We start from the raw sequence: 19,770 nt of genomic DNA on the forward strand, positions 1-19,770 counted from the left end.
GCTGGGCTATCACTCATGAATTTTAGTAACTCCTAACTCCTAGGAAAAAAGATCTCTGTGTCCTTTTTTTCTTTTCCTCCCAAAAATGTGTCATTTTGAGATCCAATAAAGTGTGTCCAGCAAAAGGCCACTTCTTGCTTGCTTAACATATGACCTGAAAAACGGGGGATAAAACCTAACACAAGACTCAAGGATAACAAAAGAAACATGCCAATAGAAAATGTAACACACACACACACAATTTATGCAAGTTTAATTTCTGTTGTTTTGGTTGGAAAAGAGCTGCAGGTGTCCTCTAATTATAACCCCATTTTCACAAATATCAACTGTCATATTTAATCTGTTATATTCACCATATAGCCTACTGTTGCAGCACATTTCTTTCATTACAAATTTAGTAGCAGAGTTTCAAATGCTCAAACTAACATTCAGGCTAGTCAATTAATGCATCATTTACAAGTTAAATGTTATTAAAAACAGGTTCTTAATTTGCTAATGATTTACTAGACCCAAAGCAATATTCCAATTTTTTGTTGTTGTTGTAGTGTTTGAAAATGGAAGAACATTTAGAACAGTTGGGATGGGAGAGATGTCAGGGATACTTTGGCCTTTCTCATCCATTTCTGAATTTCTTTTCTGCGTTCTTCCTTCTTGTGTGCTGTGTTTGATGCCTATATTAACCAGTTGCAGCATGGTTGAGAAGAAAGACTTATGAAAAACAAGACCAGCATAAATACTATTGTGAGGAGTGTTTTAAAAAATCACTGGGCAGTTTGGAATTACTAAATACACATGTTCCCCATACAATTTAGCATATTTTGATTTACAGTCCCATTCCAGCAGCACAACAGGTTAAGAAGTTTAGAAGTCCAGGAAATTAAATGTTATTGGCATTCCACTGTTGTCAGACTGCACACACTGAATATATGTCTCTTCAAATACACTTTGAAAGAGTTTAGAGTTTCTAAGGTTCTAGGGCCTCAGAATCATCCCAACAATCTGGATTTTCTTCTTTCTTTTAGTTTTCTTCCTCTTTTTTCTTTAACCTAGATCATGTTCTAAATCCATACCTTTCATGTTCCATAATTCCATGGCACACTACTTATTTATGAAAGATAATATGGGGGGTTGAGCTCTTTGATGAAAAATAATTCAGGTTCCATGAAGCCAGTTACCTCATCTTCATGCCTTTCTCTCCAGCTGTTTCCTTGGCCTAGGGGAATCCATTTTCTCCTCCCCACTTTTCTCTTAAAAATTTAAAAAAACCTAATTTTCTTAATAAAATCTTGTTAAATTTAAATGTAGCTCACAACAGTCATTCACTTCTCTGAATTCTATTTTTTTTATATTATTATATCATATAAATTTAAAGTATACAATATGATGTTTTGATGTATGTATGTATAGTGAAATGATTACTACAGTCAAGCAAGTTAACATATTCACCATCTCACATAGTTACCTTTCTTTTTTTACAGTACAAGTACCTAAAATCTACTATCTTAGCAAATTTCCAGTGTACAATATAATATTATTGACGATGGTCCTCATGTTGTACATTGCGTTCTCTGAATTCTTATAACTCTTCACAAGAAAGTGTCATGTAGTCACTCACTTAAATTTATATTGCCTTTTATTTTCCTTACATGTAATTGTTTCTCTGTAGGACAAGCTATAGAGTCAGAAAGATCTGCTATGAATTGATGGTGTTACCTAGGCCAAGCTATTTCTTTTCCCCAAGTCTCAACTTTTCTCATCTCTTAAATGGAAATAAAAACTCATATTGACTAGTTGTAAGAACTGGTGAGAGCATGCATGTGAAGAACCTGGTTAAATTGTAGCTGCCTGATATATGGCAGCTCCTGTTGCCGTAATGAAATAAGACAATATATATAATTTGCCAGGTACAGTCCCTGGCTCATGTTTGGCACTCAATAAAATTTAATTCCCTTTGACACAATGAATAAGTCACAAGCATTTCTTGTTTTCATTTTCACTCAGAGTAAAGTTTTCTCAAGGGCAAAGACTAATTTTTTTTTCAAACTTTTCAGTTTGTGTGAATTAATGTTCCATCTTCTGTATTTTGGGAGGTATTCTGCACATCTCTCAGGAAACTCAGATGAAATTGAGTGCCTGCTGCCCACATCAGCAACCCAGGAAAGGCACTTTTTTGTTGGTTCTTCTTTGTTTCTCTTCTTACTCTCCCTGTTCTCTCCAATCCTGGGATCACCTTCTAAATACACTACTGGTATCCAAACCTTTTTCTCAAGCTCTACTATTGGAGGAACCCAAACTAAGTAAGGAAAAGATTCAAATGACAGAGAAAGACAATAGTGTACAAAATAGCAGAAGAACTTTCAGAGCTGTCCAAGGCAGCTAAGACAGGAAAATGTCAATGGAATAAGACAAGAATAGAATTCATTCATTCACTTATAAAAAAAAAGGTACTTATTGAGCACCTAGTATGTACTGAACATTCTTAGGCCTTAGGGATATGGTAGTGATCAAAACTGGCAAGGCATTTATATTGTAGTGAGGGAACATGCAATGAACAAGCAAATCAACATGCAAAATCATATCAGGGAGTGAGAAGAGCTTTGACAGTAAATGGCATAGTAAGAGACTGTGTGCAGGAAAGGTAGCTATTTTAGACAGTGTGATCTATTTAGAGTGAATAAAGGCCTATCTGGGAGGGTGATACTGGAACAGAAACTTGGTCAACGTGAGAATGATCCACCTTTTGTCCAATGCCTATTTCTCCTGAAGTGCAAGCAGAAAAAATCATGTGCGCTAGCCTGGGTATGGATAAGAAGACAGGATCAAAATGCTGCTAGTTAGAAAAATGGGATGCACATATTTCTCAGTGTCCAATCTTTCAGACTGAGTGCTGGGCTACTCCAAAATGGACCTTAGGACCGGATATATGCCTACAGCTCGTGGGTAAGGCCTTTCTGTAGGAATACCTGGGGGGATTTCATCATTTTATCCTTCATTTAAAAAAAAAAATCTTTTCTCCTGTCTTTCTTGTTCAGGGCATCTTTTTCTTCAATTTCTCAGATGAAAAGAATGCCTTTATTTAAATAAGACTTTAGGGTATATGCAGAGCATACTTTATCTCATTTGATTCCCACACAACTTTGTCCAGTAAGTATTTTTATTATTTTTTATAGATGAGGAAACTGGGACTTGGGGGCTTTGCTTGAGAGAGCTGGGACACAAACTGAGTCTTTTGGCTTCAAGTCCATGATTCATTTCAATGCTGAGTCTACTGGCCCCTTAACCAATCTTCATCATTTTCCTGCTACCCCCATTGATGGCAACAGGATTTTATAAGCTGATGATCTTCACCTACAGGATCCCATTCCTCTGACGTTTCATCAGCGGGGACAGGATCAGGTTTCAGTAAATCTAGAAGATTAAAACTGGAAAGTCTGAGGATAATTCTATCAAGAGATCCTGTGTATTTAATGTTCTAACTTAGTCCACGTGGGGTACTTGATAGTATTTTCTCAGTACCACATTAAGATAACAAGGATTTTCTTAAATGTAATATTTACCTTTAAGTATGTACTAAGGTGGCTGATTCTTAATGCTCCTCCTTTTGAGAAAACTTAAAGGTGAAATTGAACATAATTGCTCCTGATCCATTTCACTCCACCTAGTGGGCCTTTTGTTTGTTTTTCTTCCAAGACATCCCACTTGATTCTGCTTCTGGAGCCTAAGATGGGAAAATGGCAGGTGTCGCAGGTTGAAGGGGAAGGTCGGAGACCAGTTGAGGGCCCCGGAGCCTGTCTGGAAAGAGTTTTCCATCCAGCCCGTCTCGGTTTCCGCATCCCTGTGAGTCCTTTATGACGTCGGGAATGCCAAGGTCTGAGTCCTTTATGATGTTCAGGGTGCCCCGGTCTCACCCCGGGAGCCTCCTCGCTCCGGCCTGCTCCTGGCTACCCGGTGGGCGGCTCTAGCCTCGGCGACCGGCTACTGTTTCTCCATGCGCTGCCCCTTCGCAAAGGCACATCTCTAGGTCAGTGGTCAGCTGCAGCCAGGGCACTGCAACTCGCTCCAGGACTCGGGACTCGGGGCCTGGGTGGGCCTCGCAGAGTGCTGGGTGTGTCGCCTGCGGGCTCCTCTTTTGGAGAAAGGAGGGAGGGAAAGGCCTTGTGAGACGACTCCAGGAGCGACCAGCGACCCCCACAAGGCCCAAGTCCTCCCAGCGCACTCAGAAACAGTCACTTAAATGGCAATAAGGTTGAGAAAGACTCTCCCGTGACCCCGTGCTGGTGTAGTGGCTGTGATTCAGTCATTTCACCACCGCATCCTGGCTTCGATTACTGGTCAGGGAGTTGTTTTGCACTGACTGCCCACCCGCAGTAATCTTTCTTTACTCCGCTGTCAGCCGGCCTGCTCCAAGAGCCAGAGGCAGAACAGTCTCCCTGCAAGGTGCAAACCCTGGCGAAGGAGGGCAAGTCCTGGTGGACGGCCTCTCATGACACACCCTCTTATTTATCTCCGTGTCCATCATTCGCAGAAGGGGCTTTAGAGAGCGACTGAGCGTCTCGCTCAGGTGTACACCACCGTGCAGAGATGCCAGCTCTCCTGGAGGTGTACCCAAGAAGCCCACCATCTTTGCCGCCTCCGCCATCCCAGAGGCGCCGATTGGGCTGAGCTGCAAATAACTAAGAGAGAGAGAGGCCAAGCCAAGTCGTGGCGTTTGTGCGTGGCACACGTTGTCAGCTGACACAGGCGGTCAGCTGAGCCTCCTCACCTCAGTTCGCAGCTAACATGCTTCTTAGGCCTTCGGAAGAGGCGACAGGAGGCGATGGCCGCGAGGTTGGGAGGGGGGTGAGCGGCGGGTGAGGTCCTCCAGGACCGCCCATTTATTGACTGGGTGGTACAGGAGGGCGATGTTCGCTTACCCAACAACGACAGCAGGTGGAGTAGGCACTAAAGGAAAACTGTGGCCGGTGCCCTAAGCAGAAGGCAGGTGTAAAAATCACTAGGACATCAAAGGGATGGTACCACAGTCAAATCCCGCAATGTCTGTCTACACTCTACCAAGCAATTGTGCACCCTCCCCCTTTTCCATTCAGTACTCCCAAGAAGGGTTGGGACGAACCCTGTGTCCACTGTAAAGCTCAGGGGAGAGCGGGAGCGAGGGAGGTGAAGTGCACAGACTGGGCAGAGGCGGCGGGCAGAACTGCGGGGGTGAGAGGGCGCGGTGGCTGCGGGGCGGGAGCCCCTGCTGAAAGGAGGCCTGGGTTGTCCTGTGGGTGACTGTTGGTGGAATCTTTGGCAGCGAGTGGTTGGAAGAATGGCGACGGGCGAGCAGAGGGGAAGGTGGTGACCCTGAGCGTCTGGCTAGGGGAGAGGAGGCTGTACTGACACTCGTCTCCTCTTACCTGGCGAGGGACAGACCGTTGTCAAGAAGGGAGCTCTCCCTGGTTGAGGCTAGTCCAACACACTCCAGCTGCTCTGACCCCTGCGATTTCCCTACACGCGGGGCCCTTGTCTGCGGTGGTGTTTGCGCTACCCGGGGGCTGGGTTCGCGCAGGCTCCTGACAGTCCTTGGCTCACCGCCCCCCAGGCGGATATCGCCGCTAGAGACCCTTCCGCCACCCTCCTAGGGATCTTGAGGGCCTTCCTTGTTGTTCCGACTGAAGCTCACGAACAGACAGATGTGAGATCTCTGTCTTTTACACGTTGAATTTGGCTATTGCAAAAAAAGCCCTGACCCAGAGCTTGGGACTCCTCCCGGCCTGCACACGACTTCCCGACTCTTGCCTCCTAGCGCGGGTCTTGGCTAGCGGGCGGGCAGCCTCCACCCAGCGTAGAACCGCGGCAGCCGCAGCCCCCGCAGGCTGGCGGTCAGACACTAGCAGGAAAAGGGACACAAGGCCTGCGTGGTGGGAAAGCATGGGAGACGTCGCTTTCCCACCAGGCGAGAAGGTCTCCCTACAGTCTTTGGACACAAGATGGATGGAGGCACCCCTTCCAGGAGCAAGGCGGCTGCTCCTGAGGCCTGGCTCCGCGCGGAGGCTCCTGGGTCCCGCGCGCCCTCTCCCTACCCGTTATAGCCAGAGCTGCTTCACACATCTCAGCCGGCTTCCTCTTCCGCCTCTGCCACCTCTTCCTCCCCAGCTCGTGGGAAAGACCTAGCCTCCTCTCCAACACTTGGAGAGGGAGTTGGATGAACGTCTCCTAACCCCAGTAGGACAGAGACCCTGAGGTAGGAGGGGACCCCTTGCCTTGCTGCTTCTCTTGGCACCGCTGGACCCGGGCCCAGTACTCCTCGCTCCTCCTGGAAGGCCTGGGTCGTGTAGCCCACAGAGGTGGCCACGTGGGCATCTCCCCCACTGCTCCTCATAGAACCGGAGGCATTATCCTGCCGGGCCCACTCTTACCCATGAAAGAAACTTGGGAAATGCTCCCGGGGAAGCCGGGGATCTGGGCGCTTGACCACTTCGGTGTGAATCTTCCGTCCGCTCATCCTTCCTTCGGAGGGTCTTGGGGAGAGGAGAAATGCTCAAGGACGATGCTCTTTGCAGCGTCTCAAGGGAAACTAGATCTCAACGGATACCAGAGGTCTGGAGCGTCTTCCTGGAGGAAGGCGGCCCGAGGCTTGCGGTTGCAGGGAGGCTTGCGGAGCACAGCGCCCTCTCTCAGCCTGAGCTATCCAATGGCTTCCAGCATCCCAGCTGGCCGACTCCACTTCCTCTCTCTTCCTCCTACTGCGAGTCTTCTTCTTCTCTTTGGGGATCGAATCTCGTTCTGTCGCCCAGGCTGGAGTGCAGTGGCGCGATCTCGGCTTACTGCAACCTCCGCCTCCCGGGTTGAAGAGATTCTCCTGCCTCAGCCTCCCGAGCAGCTGGGACTACAGGCGCGTGCCACCACGCCCGGCTAATTTTTTGTATTTTTAGTTGAGACGGGGTTTCACCCTGTTAGCCAGGTTGGTCTCGATCTCCTGGCCTCTTGATCCGCCCGCCTCGGCCTCCCAAAGTGCTGGGATTACAGGCGTGAGCCTCCGCGCCCGGTCTACTGCGGCTCTTCTATCCTGGTGTTCTTTGAATGCCTATCTTCCTTTTGTGCCACAGAACCTCTCACGCCCGCCACAGGTTGCTCATTTCCTTGGTTGTTCTGAACTTTAAATAAGTTAATGTATGTAAGAGTGCCATAAATGCTCAGTAATTGTCATCTGTTATTATTTTCTTCAGTAACATCATCTGAATCATCTGTATTGTCTATTTTTAACAACTGCATTTTTCATTGTCCAAATAAAGTCACATACATTTGAACATTATATAATGATTGAATAATAAAATTATTCTGCTATTTTACAATAAAAATTAATGTTGCAGAGAGTATTCTTACACATATATCTTGGCAGAGGTAAGCCAGAGCCTGTTCTTGTATCCATCCTGTGGCCAACCTATCAATGTAGACACCTTTAATGAGATTTTGCCAGCAATGGAAGCCTTCAGGAAAAATGTCCCTAGCTCCTTACTACTTCCTATCAAGGACACGGGACAATTGGCACAACATCCTGGAATAGCTGAAACGGAGATTTTATTCTCTGCTCTCCTCTGTTGTCTTTGTCTTTTCACAACTTCTTAATGACAGTGCTGGTGACAAGAGTGTAACTATGTCACTGTTCTCCTGCTGTCCTTGCCTGTGTGGGTCTTCTCACAAACCCGACTTTCCTCCAGCGGCTTCACTGAAAAAGAGAAGGGGGCTGCCTGGGGGAGGGTGGCGGGGAGGGGAGGAGGAAATAACTTGAATAGGGCGGAAGCTTCTCACAGGCCAGGAGAGGGTAAGGAAGGGAGTCAAGGACAGAATTTTCTTCAGCAAACAGTAAAAGGGGAAATCTGGGGACGCTAAGAGTTTTTTAAACCTTTGTCCCATCACATAAGTAATCTATGATTTTCCGTTACACAAATCAGCACTCCTACTCCTCCCTCCTTCCCCACCCCCAATCCTGATTCCTGTTTACAAAGAATGCTCAAAAACACAGAATTATGTATAACAGTTCCCAGTTTACTCAGGAAATTCTGAGATTACAAAGAGACTTTACAAATAAACAAGTGAAGAGAAGAACCTTCGTGGGTCCAACATATAGTATGGCCATGGTTTTATACTCAAAATATGGAAAGACAACCTCAGAATAAGGAAACTTTTGGAATTGAATAAATCAAGTTTATCATTAGAACGCAGAGAAAAAAACACTCTCCAAATGTTTCTGATCTTCTGTTTTAAACTGCTGTTAGACTGGGGAGCGGGAGAGCAAGGGAATCCGCCAAAGATTTTTGGATGAAAATTAACCACCCCTTGTCTACCATAGTCACACCTCAATGCCCCTCAGATCAGAATCCTTTGGAAGGAGAATCCAAGAGGTATAAAGCAAAACCAGAAAAAAAAAAAAACTCGCAAATTCTGTAGTTCGTTTTCTCTCATTAAAAATATAACTATCAGGCTAACACCTGTTGACACACAATACCAGGGACACAGACTCTCTCCCGGAAGACCGACGGGCCCACGGAAGGCGCGGATGCCAAGGTGGTTGAGGAGGTTAAGTAACTCGGTGTTTGGGCATACCTCTGCGTGAGACTGTCTCCGCCGCACCCCTCATCTCTACGCGGATACGTCCCCACACGCTTCCCTTTTCCTTGGGCCGCTGAAGCCTCTCCGACCAACCACCGAAGAGTCTCCCTGGACGCCGCAGCTTCTCTCCTTCCGGGACCTTCTTGATCCTCGCTCCATAGTGAGACGTGGCCTAATGTAGCGGAAAGCCCAGCACGCGAATCCCTCTGATGGGCTTTGGGTTACCCAGGGGTTTGCCGGGAGACTAGATGAAAGTAGCAAAGGTTTTAATTCCCAGTATTTAAAACTGCAGCAACCCACCGGAAACACTCCCCACTTTCAAGGACAGGCTTCGAGCACAGGAACGTAAATTCCGGGATTAGTTCGAGCACAGAGAATGCTCCAGAGGTGGCACGCCCCTCAGGTTAGCTTCTAGCTGCCCACGACCAAGGTCCATAAATGCAGTACAGCCTGTATAATATAATAACCGTTGGGTAGAAACGTAGTAGCCCTTCCTGCCGGAAGGGTAAGAAGTCCTGCATGGCCGGGAGTCGTACCCGAGTCGCCGGCGTGGGAGACAAAAACCCTCTACCGCTGAACTACCAATCCCCTACCGGGAGCAGTTTCACCAGATCTAATTTGAAGTCTCTGGACGGCCTTTGAAGCGGTGGTTCTAAAAAAAGGTTTGCATAGGAAATTCATCCAGCATTTGTCTCTGGTCCCAGATCTGGCGAAAACTTCTGGAAATTTCATTTCCTCACTGATGAGGTAATCTTTTTGCCAACCCTTGCCTTGGTACTTTCCAAAACCTTTCCTCCCAACCCTGAGGCAAACAGGCTTTCCAGTAAGAGATTACCCAGGAGCTAGAGATTTAGGGATGTGTCCAGGTTACTCCGGAAGATCTGTGGGATGACCGAACTTCTCTTCATCTACGTCTCTTTTGAGTCATTTGAAAACGCCAAGTATCTTGCTTCTAAACCCATATATTTTTAAGAAACCTACAGAAGTGGGAGTGAGTGAAAGTTCACTCCAATATTTCTTTTCTTATCCACACTCTCTTTGGCCACTCCAGGAGGCTATGTCGAGTGAGTGGCACAGTCATCCCAGGGACCCAGAGCTTTTCTCCTCAGATGCGTCTTTGGAGTCTCTAGTAAAGTCCAAGAATCAAAACGACTGTCATCCAAACTTTTGTGTCTTACAGAGATCTACAAAAGAGAGAAAGTGAAAATTTCACTACAAAATTTCTTCTCTTGGCAAACTGGAAGGTTTAGGGCAAGACTTTGCTTCAAGTGCCTGTTGCTTTGTTAGCTCTGTTTTCCAAAAATATCTGTGTAAGCCTATTATAGAACTTTCCCACCTCCATCCTCCCTGCCTGCTCATGCCTGCCCATAGCACTAGAGATTCTCTTTAAGAAAAAAAAAAAAAAAAAACTATGAGAGGTTATACCACACGGAGCATTGATGGTTCAGTAATAGAATTGTCAACTCCCACGCTGGAGACCAGGGTTCAACTCATAGGGTGAATGCATCTCATGTCTGAATCTCCTCTTGCTCCCTTCTTTCTTTCCTCCCTCCCAAGCTTACATACCTTTACCGGCTGGTGTTGTGAAGTCCCAGGTTCTTGGTGTCTTTAAGAAAGAATTGGAAGTGACACACACACATGTAGCAAAGCAGCAAGAGACTTATTAAGCACAGTAACACTCTCAGAGAGGGGAGAACGGGCTGACTTCTGCAAAATGAGATCAGCGTCAGTTTGGTGAACTTTGGGCTTTGGGTCTTTTTACATGTTTTTTTTTTTCTTTTTTCTCCTCTTCCTGGGGCTGCCTAATCTCTACCCAGCATGTGCCTTCTGATTGATAGGTGGGTTGCTTAGTTACTTGGCCCCTGTGTGCTTTCGCGTCACCTCCATCCCATAATTTTAAGTACACCCATGATATGCAGTCCATATTCATTAGCTTTAATGAGCTGATTATCATACGGGGTCATTTTAAGGCTACTTTTTCTCTCTCATATGCATGCCTTTTACTGGTTTGCTCTGGATCCTGCCAGCCATAAACTTTTACTCACTACTCCATCTCACTTTTGTTTTCGCTGCTCAACTTCTGCTTATCTTGCTTCTTGCTCACCCACCTCTTTATCCTGCTTCCGCTCCTACTCAGTTCACCCTTTATCCAACTTCCACTTCCCTCTGCTGTTCTCCTGCCTCACCTTGACTCCTCGTTGCTTTGCCTGTTGCACACCGAATTTACTGCAAATAAAACTCTCTCTGATGATCTTCTACTCCACCTGTGGAGTTCCACGGTATGAGCAGTAGAGTAGCAGGAGCTGGAGCAGAGGTGGTGTTGGATGAAACTCACACAGTGAAATTTCACTTATGCAAATGCTCAAGCACTTGTGAGAGGTTAGAATTAGCTCTTTCTTTGGAATGAGCTATTTCAGTGAGATGTTAAAGTGTAAGCTCTTTCACCAAACAAATTGATGTGCTCAGGGTGAGTGAAATAAAGGGGTAAACCAGGATTAGTGCTGCAGGGTCAGAGCTAATGACACAAGCTTCTCTCCTCAGGTCTATTCATTTGAGATACATCTCAGGCACTTAAGCACAGCAATGCTACGTTGGTGCCAATTATATACATACACACATATAAATATATAAAAAGCATATAATATAAACATTACATATGTAAATATAAATTGTACCAATAAAATCAACACCAAGCTTGTTTTTAATCATTCACTCAAAATATATTGAACAGCTACTGTGCACTGTTGGGACTCCTTAGAAACTTAAGACAAAAATATTGGGCGTGATAGTGTGTGCCTGTAGTCCCAGCTACTCAAGACGCCTAGGCAGGAGGATGGCTTGAATTCAACAGTCCAAGTGTAGCCTGGGCAACATAGTGAGACTCAGTCTTTTTTTTTTTTTTTTTCTGAAATGGAGTCTTACTCTGTGGCCCAGGCTGGATTTCAGTGGCACAATCTTGCCTCACTGCAACCTCCACCTCCTGGGTTCAAGTGATTCTCCTGCCTCAGCCTCCCGAGTAACTGGGATTACAGGCATGCGCCACCACACTCAGCTAATTTTGCATTTTTAGTAGAGATGGTGTTTCACCATGTTGGCCAGGCTGGTCTCGAACTCCTAACCTCAAGTGATCCACCCACCTTGGCCTCCCAAAGTGCTGGGATTACAGGCGTGAGCCACCGTGCCCAGCCAAGACCCAGTCTTTAAAATAATGACATAAAATAAACACATAAACCTCAAACAAAAAGCAAACTATGATTTCAGTCATTGTGAAGCTCTTGATCTAGTAGATGAGTTATATATATATATGCCAAAAATATTACAATTTCAGAGAAGTGCTATAGGGTCTAATATTTAATAACTTCTGGCATTTGACTGATGGTATTCAAAGCTCTTCCCCCATTTTCCAGGGGGTATAAATTAAGGAAAGTTATTTAGTATTTACTAAATTTGGGCTTCTTCATATGCAAGGGGGTTATGATAATAATACCTACCTCGTGAGGACAGTATGAGGACTAAACAAAATTGTGTATGTATAGCTTTGGCCAATACCCATACACACTGAGTGCTCAACTAGGTGTTAGCTACTAGATTTTAGATTTTAAATTATTTTTATAGTTTTTAAGATAAAATTTACATTCATTGAAATGTTAACTGAATTTTTTGTAATTCATACCCCTATGAAGACAGACCATTTTTAGCACCCAGAAATTTCTCTTGTGTGCCTTCCCAGTCAATATCCTGTTAGAAGGAACTGCTGTTATGATTTTTTCACCACAGATTAATTTTGCCTTTTCTGGAATTTCAAATAAATGGGATGGTATGCACTCTTTTGTGTCATTTATTTATCTTCACATACTTTAAAATAAAAAGGTCCAATTGGGGATGTAGTAAAAACCTCTTTCCCACCAGTAGCCACCAGTCAAGAGTCTTTCTTTCTCTCTCTCTTTTTTTTTTTTTTTTTTGACAGGATCTTGCTCTGTCATCCAGGCTGAAGTGCAGGGGCATGATCATGGCTCACTGCAGCCTCTCAACCTTCTGGGCTCAAGCAATCATCCCACCTCAGCCTCCCACACAGCTGGGACTACAGGTGTTTGGGACTACCAGCTAATTTTGCTTGTATTTTGTGTAGAGACAGGGTCTCACCAAGTTGACCAGGCTAGTCTCAAACTCCTGAGCTCAAATGATCTGTCAGCCTTGGCCTCCCAAAGTGCTTGGATTACAGGCATGAGCCACTGTGCCTGGCTCGGTCTTCCTCTCTTGAAGCAACCAATGTTATTAGTTTTATGTGGACCATCCCAGGGCTATCATTATTAATTCAGGTGTTTATACAAGGCTCTCTGAGAACTCAGTTTTAAAGATTACCCAAACAGTCCCTGCAACAATCCAGCCTAAAACGATATAAAATCAGTTTTAATATAACTGAAGTTTTTAGATTTTGACTCCAAATATCAGATTGTGACATTTTACATTTCTCTGACTTTATGCCAAATTTACTTCAACTTCTAGCATCTATCGTTCTCATTTAGGAACAAATATGTATTTCACAAATGTGGAAATACAACCATGAGCCAAACAAAACCAAATCCTGGACTTACGGAGCTGATGGTAAATTCCCCAACATAACCACTTGATTACAGTTTTATGCAATGTGATAGGAGTAAGGGACCACCGTAGGGAGGTCAGACGTTGCCTCTCAGAGGTGGAGACTACAGCTGTCGTCAGAAGGATGAGGATTGGAAGAATCTTCAGGCACAGAGCAAAGCATGAGCAAAAGCTCTGTGGAGTCCAGGAAGCTGGGTAAATAGGGAATAAAAGAGGCCAGTTTGGCTGAAGCAGAGAGAGCAGGATGGAATCGGTCTGACCTGTAAGAAGACATGGAGAGGTGGGCAAAGCGCCTGGCCATTCAGGGCTTGGTTAGTTAGGAGGTTTTGTCTAAGAGAATGGGAAGGTGTTTAAGTGGTTTGGGCTGGGAAGTGACAGGGTCACATTACATTTTGAAAAAGCCACTCTGCCTGTTGTGTTGAGATTAGAGAGGCGATAAAGGGGATATGGGTAAACCAGAAGGAGACTAGGTCAGTAGTCCCTCCACCCCGACTCCCCAGGTGAAGGTAGCCTAGACTAGGGTGGTGATGGAGGAGGTAGAAGAGGACAGATTCAAGGAAAATTTGGAAGGTAAAAACCAGTAGGATTTGCTGATGGACGGAATATGGAGGGGAAAGGTAGATTATCAGGGATGTATCTTAGTTTTCTTATAGAAGATGCATTTAGTTGCAATGAAATTGTTAATTGAAATTGACTTTAAATAATGGCACGACTTAAAATTATGCAAACATTTGCCTTAGATAAAATTTCAAGTTTTCAAAGTTTTTAGCTGGGTAGATGGCATGGCTTTACTTCATATTTCTTGGTATTTCCTAATCTTGTTTAAAAAAAAGTTTTTCTTTTTCTCAAAGGCTTATTTCAGTGGAAGCCCATCTGCAAAATCTGTTATAAATTTAAATTAGAAAATAAATACAAGTGCCATTGACACGTTGGTTATTGTTTTTGCGAGTGACCTAAGGCCACCTCTCGCGGGAGCTGGGGGCTGCCTTCCGACTCCTGTGCGTCTGCGCCGCGGGCCGAGCCTGGAAGTCAGACTATGGGGCGGTGCGGCAGCGCAAGGCCTGCAGTCCTAAAGGCGGGGTCGCTCCGGGCTTCCGAGGGGGTGTGTCTCCCGCCTCTTTAACCTGGCAGGGGCGGTTCAAGTGGCCGGGGAAATCGGCGAATTGCAGGGTCAAGGGCTGCTTTGAAAGAGAGGCGGAGGGGAGAGAGGGATTTTCCCGTCCCCGCTGCGCTCCGTCCTCCATTACTCCTTTTTTCGGCCCGCGGCCCGAACCCGTTGTGCGGTAGAGGCAGCCGGGTCCCTTTAAGGCCCCGCTGCGCCTGTGCCTTGGGCTCTCCTGACGTGGCCCAGCCGGACCCTGAGGAGCCAGCGGGCCGCAAGCAAGTTGCTGGGCGGCAGTTGAAACAGCGGCGGTGCTGGGAGGGGTAGGTGAGGGTCGCGAGGCTGCCTGAGCTTCTGAGTGAGCCTGGTGATTTTGGGAACGCGGGACGGGCGACCTGCGGCGCCAGGAGCGGGGCCGAGGTATGGCGGCAGGGCTGCAGCCTGGATGGGAAGTTCAAGTTTACTGCGAAGTCCACACAGCGTTCCGGAGGTGAGGGCGCCGCGCCAGGCCGGGCGGGAGGTGAGTCTGGGACCTGCGGGCGCACAGCTGGGCTGAGGTGCGGCGCGCTGGGCCGCCGCAAGTTTTGTTACGCGAGCGGGGCGGATGCGCCGGGCCTTGCCGGGCTCCGCAGGGCTCCGCCGGGGCCTAAGTTCCCTGCGCTTGATTCCCCGCCTGCCGCTGCAGCCCGCAGCCGTCCTCTCGTGGGCGCTGGGGAAGAAACTCCCTGGCGGGTGTTCTGTGGCATCCCAGGGGGTGGAGGGACGGAGCAGCTTCGGGGGCACGTCTTCGGAAGTCCTGTGGAGCACACTGACCTCGCACCCCACCCTCGAGGCCTTTCCTTCTGGGAACTTGAGGGGCAAGAGCGCTCGCGCCCCTGACTTGCAAAGTTGGGGTCTTTATTGGCCTCCGGGATTCTGCTCCTGGCGGTGTCTCCAGGCTGGTGATGGGCAAGCCAGGTGTGCCAGGTCCAGGATGCGTGTGAGGAGCGTTTGTAGCCATCACTGAATCACCTCATGACTAGCGGGGCAAGCCTCAAATTAACCACAGGATTTCTGGTAGGTTGGACTGTGGTGTTGGTGTTTGCACTCCAAAGACTTGCTGTGATTTTTCTTTGCCTGTCTGTCTTTCCTTGAGGCTTCTTAGATCATCTCATTTGGCGTCCTTTCACCCAAGAGTTAACCAAGCGAGGAATGGTTTCCTCGCTTTCCTCCTACCTTTTGCTGGTGGAGCTGCTTTCGAAAAGAAGCACTTTAAGAGGCCGACGCGAGCGGATCATGAGGTCAGGAGATTGAGACCATCCTGGCTAACACAGTGAAACCCCGTCTCTACTGAAAATACAAAAAATTAGCCGGGCGTGGTGGCGGGCGCCTGTAGTCCCAGCTACTCGGGAGGCTGACGCAGGAGACTCGCTTGAACCTGGGAGGCGGAGGTTGCAGTGAGCGGAGATATCTTGTCACTGCACTCCAGCCTGGGTGACAGAGCGAGACTCCCTCTTAAAAAAAAAAAAAAAAGCCTTTTCTTGCAGTGGTATCTTTTCTTTGAGTTACAGTGTTGTTCATCCTTTCTTTGCCGAAAGAATGAATCCCACTGCTTCACGAAGTTAAGGAGAACTGATGTGCTGGTGGTTTTTAATCTTTGTTCTGAGCTGTTATGCATTAATAGCTTTCTTTTTGTTTTTAAATTTAATTAGTAAAATTTCACCAGTGAACCAAAAGCTCTTTTTTTTCTATTCTAAAATGCTAGCTTTAAGATTTCTGAGAACTTTGTGTCAAAGAAATGTTCGAAAAGTTACTGAAGTATACAGAAGAAGTTCACAATTTTAAACGTGCAGGTGATCTGGGTGTGGTAGATCACACCTGTAATTCCAGCATTTCGGGAGGCCAAGGTGGGCGGATCACTTGAGCCCAGGAGTTCCAGACCAGCCTGGGCAACGTGGCAAAATGCCATCTCTACTAAAAATACAAAAATTAGCTGTGTGTGGTCAACAGAGCCCGGGAGGTTGAGATTGCAGTGAGCGGTGATCGTGCCAGTGCACTCTGGCCTGGATGGCAGGGTGTAACCCTGCCTCAAAAAAAAAAAAAAAAAAAAGTACAGGTCATGAGTTTTCACTAAATGAACCACCACTGATTAAGAAATAGAACATTACTATATTGGGGTATATATGTAGAAGTGGCATTGTTGGTTTTAGAGCTATATGAATGGTAAAACTTTAGTATTACATATGGCTGAACATTTTCCCTAAGTGTTTTACCAGTTAGCAGGGAATATTCCAGTTACCCCACATCCTTGCTGATGCTTGTCAGTTAAAAATTATTTTGTTATTCTAGTAGAGGTGCAGTAATATATCAATGTGGTTTCAACTTCCATTTTCCTGGTATTGAGATTGAGTATCTTTTATTGCCATTTATATGTCCTCTTTTATGAAGTGCCTGTTAAATCTTTTTATCCAGTTTTCATTGATGTGCTTTTCTGTTGATTTGTAATACTTTATTGTGGATATGCATCCTTTCTAGGATATATATGGATTGCATTTCTGTTTTTTCAATCTGCAGCTTGCGTTTTCACTCTTTTAATGATGTTTTTTCATGAATGGAGATTCTCTATTTTTTTTTCTTTTTGAGACAAGATCTCACTCTGTTGCCCAGGCTGGAGTGCCGTGGTACAATCACAGCTTAGTGCAACCTCAACCTCCCAAGGCTCAGGTGATGCTCCTGCTTCAGTCCCCAAGTAGCTGGGACCTACAGGAGACCACTACCATGCTCAGCGGTTTTTTGTATTTTTAGTAGACATGGGGTTTTGCCATGTTGCATAGCCTGATACGGAATTCCTGGGCTCAAGTGATACACCTGCCTCGGCCTCCCAAAGTGTTGGGATTATAGGCATGAGCTACCGCACCCGGCCAGAGTATCTTAATTTTAATGAAATATACTTTATCAATCTTTTCCTTTATGGTTACTGCTTATTGTGTCCTGTTTAAGAAATCAATGCCTGACCAGGTGCGGTGGCTCATGCCTGTAATCCCAGCACTTTGGGAGGCCTAGGCAGGTGGATCACAAGGTCAGGAGTATGAAACCAGCTTGGCCAACATGGTGAAACCCCGCCTCTACTAAAAATACAAAAATTAGCTGGATGTGGTGGTGGGCACCTGTAATCCCAGCTACTCAGGAGGCTGAGGCAGGAGAATTGCTTGAACCCAGGAGGCAGAGGTTGCAGTGAGCCGAGATTACACTACTGTACTCCAGCCTGGTTGACAGAGCAAGACTCTGTCTTGTACCAAAAAAAAAAAAAAAAAAAAAAGAAAGAAAGAAAGAAAAAAGAAATCAATGCCTAGCCTAAGAATATGAACACACTTTTCTATATTAACCTTATAGCAATTTTATTTTAGTTTTTGCATTTTTTTTTTCAGACAGGGTCTTACTCTGTTGCCCAGGCTGAAGTGTGTTGGCATAATCTCAGCTCACTGCAACCTCCACCTCCTGGCTCAAGCAATCCTTCTGCCTCAGCCTCCTGAGTAGCTGCGACTATAGGCGTGTGCCACCATGCCTGGCTAATTTTTGTATTTTCTGTAGAGATGGGGATTCAACATGTTTCCCAGGTTGGTCTCAAACCCTTGGGCTCAAGTAGTCTGCTTGCTTCAGCCTCCCAAAGTGCTGGGATTATGGCATGCACCACCATGCCCAGCTAATTTTTTATTTTTTGTAGACAGGGTCTTCCTGTGGTGCCCAGACTAGTTTCAAACACTTGGGCTCAGTTGATTGTCCCACCTTGGCATCCCAAAGTGTTGGGATTACAGGTGTGAGCCATCACATCTGGCCATTTTAGTTTTAATAATTTTTGTATTTTTCTAATTTAAAACAGGTACTAAAATCTCTTACAGCTATTACTTGTAAATATAGTATTCATTATTGTTATTATTTTTTTTTGTATGTGTTCAATCTCATTTTCAATATAAGCTCCTGGAAATTAGAGATTTTGTTTCTTTTATTCACCACTGTATTCTCAGTATTTGACCTTGCCTGGCATGAAACAGATATTGAATAAATATTTGTTAAATGAATGAATGAATGAACACACTAATACCATATTCAGCAATCTCCAAGTGTCATGGTTTTCACCATCTAACAAATAAAATAGCTTGTATAGAGCAGAATCATAGTCAGCCTGCCATAAAAGGAAATGCCAATGAAAAATAAACCTTTGTATGTGTAGCTGCTAAGATTTTGGGGCTTTTGTTACTGCATCATAACCTAGTGAAAGCTCAGTGAGACAGCGTATAGAATATACATGTACAGATAGACCAGATAGACCAGTAGATGAGATTCCAGAGATAGTTCAATAAGCATAAACTAACTACACCCACACACTCTTGATTCCCTAACAGAAAGAATCGAATTCTTGTTCACTAAGATCTACCTCAAATATTCCTTACTTTGTGAAAACTTCCCTGGCTACTCAAATATTTAGTCAGGACTCTTTATTTTTTTCCCCCCAGGCTGGAGTGCAGTGGTGCCATCATAGCTCACTAACCTCTAACTCAAGGCTCAAGGAATCCTCCTGCCTCAGCCTCCCGAGTAGCTGAGAGTGCAAGTGTGTGCCACCATGCTCGGCTAATTTTTCATTTTTTACTTTCAGAGATGGGGTCTTACTATGTTGCCCAGGCTGGTGAGGACTGTTGATTACATATGACAGAAACCCAGCCAACTCTAGTTCCCCACCACCTTTCAATCTGCTCCTGCCTGGATCTTCCCAGCCTCCGTAAATGGCAGCTCCACCCTTCAAGTTGCCCGAGCCCCAAATCTCAATGTTAACCTTGATTTCTCTCTTTTATCTCATAGGCATTCTGAAGGCAAATCCTGTTTAGACCCAGGCAAAGGTTCCTGGTGACCCAGGCTCTCATGAGCAGATTGTCCCTTATCATTCTCCTGAGGGTGTCTGGAGCTTCAGTGCTGTGTGCTCTTGGCCTCCACACTGGGGGTGCCACCGACTCCCATTGTCCAGGGCTTCTGGTGGACTCTCCGAGGCACTGATGTAGAAACTTACCCATTCAGTGCACCAAGAGCAGCCTCACATGGTGTGGGCCGACATGAAGAGCTGCCAGATCCAACAGGTAAAAATCCTGAGGCATTGCCAGCTCAATGGGGTCAGAGAGTCCTCTTTCTATTATGACTCAGATGTGAAGGGAAGATGCCAAGGGCCCTAAACATCGCAGGGCCTTGCCTGGCATCAAACAGATATTAAATAAATATTTGTTAAATGAATGAACAAATATTCACAGCGTGTGCCGCCCTGAACTTGCAGTGCCATGGTTGGGTGGAAGTGATTTTACTTCAGGAGAGGACATGTTCTCTTCAGGACTTTTCCTTGGTAGCTAGATCTGCATCCCTCTCCTCTCTCTTCCCCTCCCACCCCCCATTCTCTTCCCCCATTTCTCTCTCTGTTTCCACCCTGCTGTCCCCTTTCACCTGCTTTCTGC

General features: G+C 45.9%; 1 long non-coding RNA gene across 1 annotated transcript; it reads right to left on the minus strand.

Annotated features, from left to right (window-relative positions):
* Positions 1 to 236: 236 nt before the first annotated feature.
* On the minus strand, positions 237 to 6,681 carry LOC109024934 (uncharacterized). The gene is made up of 3 exons (XR_008670202.2): positions 6,399 to 6,681; positions 3,558 to 4,966; positions 237 to 3,408 (listed from the first exon to the last, which is right to left on the minus strand). It is a non-coding gene; the product is annotated as an uncharacterized lncRNA (long non-coding RNA).
* Between the last annotated feature and the right edge of the window lie 13,089 nt (positions 6,682 to 19,770).

The sequence above is a fragment of the Gorilla gorilla genome, chromosome 1, assembly GCF_029281585.2.
Source record: "Gorilla gorilla gorilla isolate KB3781 chromosome 1, NHGRI_mGorGor1-v2.1_pri, whole genome shotgun sequence".
NCBI classification, from domain to species: domain Eukaryota; kingdom Metazoa; phylum Chordata; class Mammalia; order Primates; family Hominidae; genus Gorilla; species Gorilla gorilla.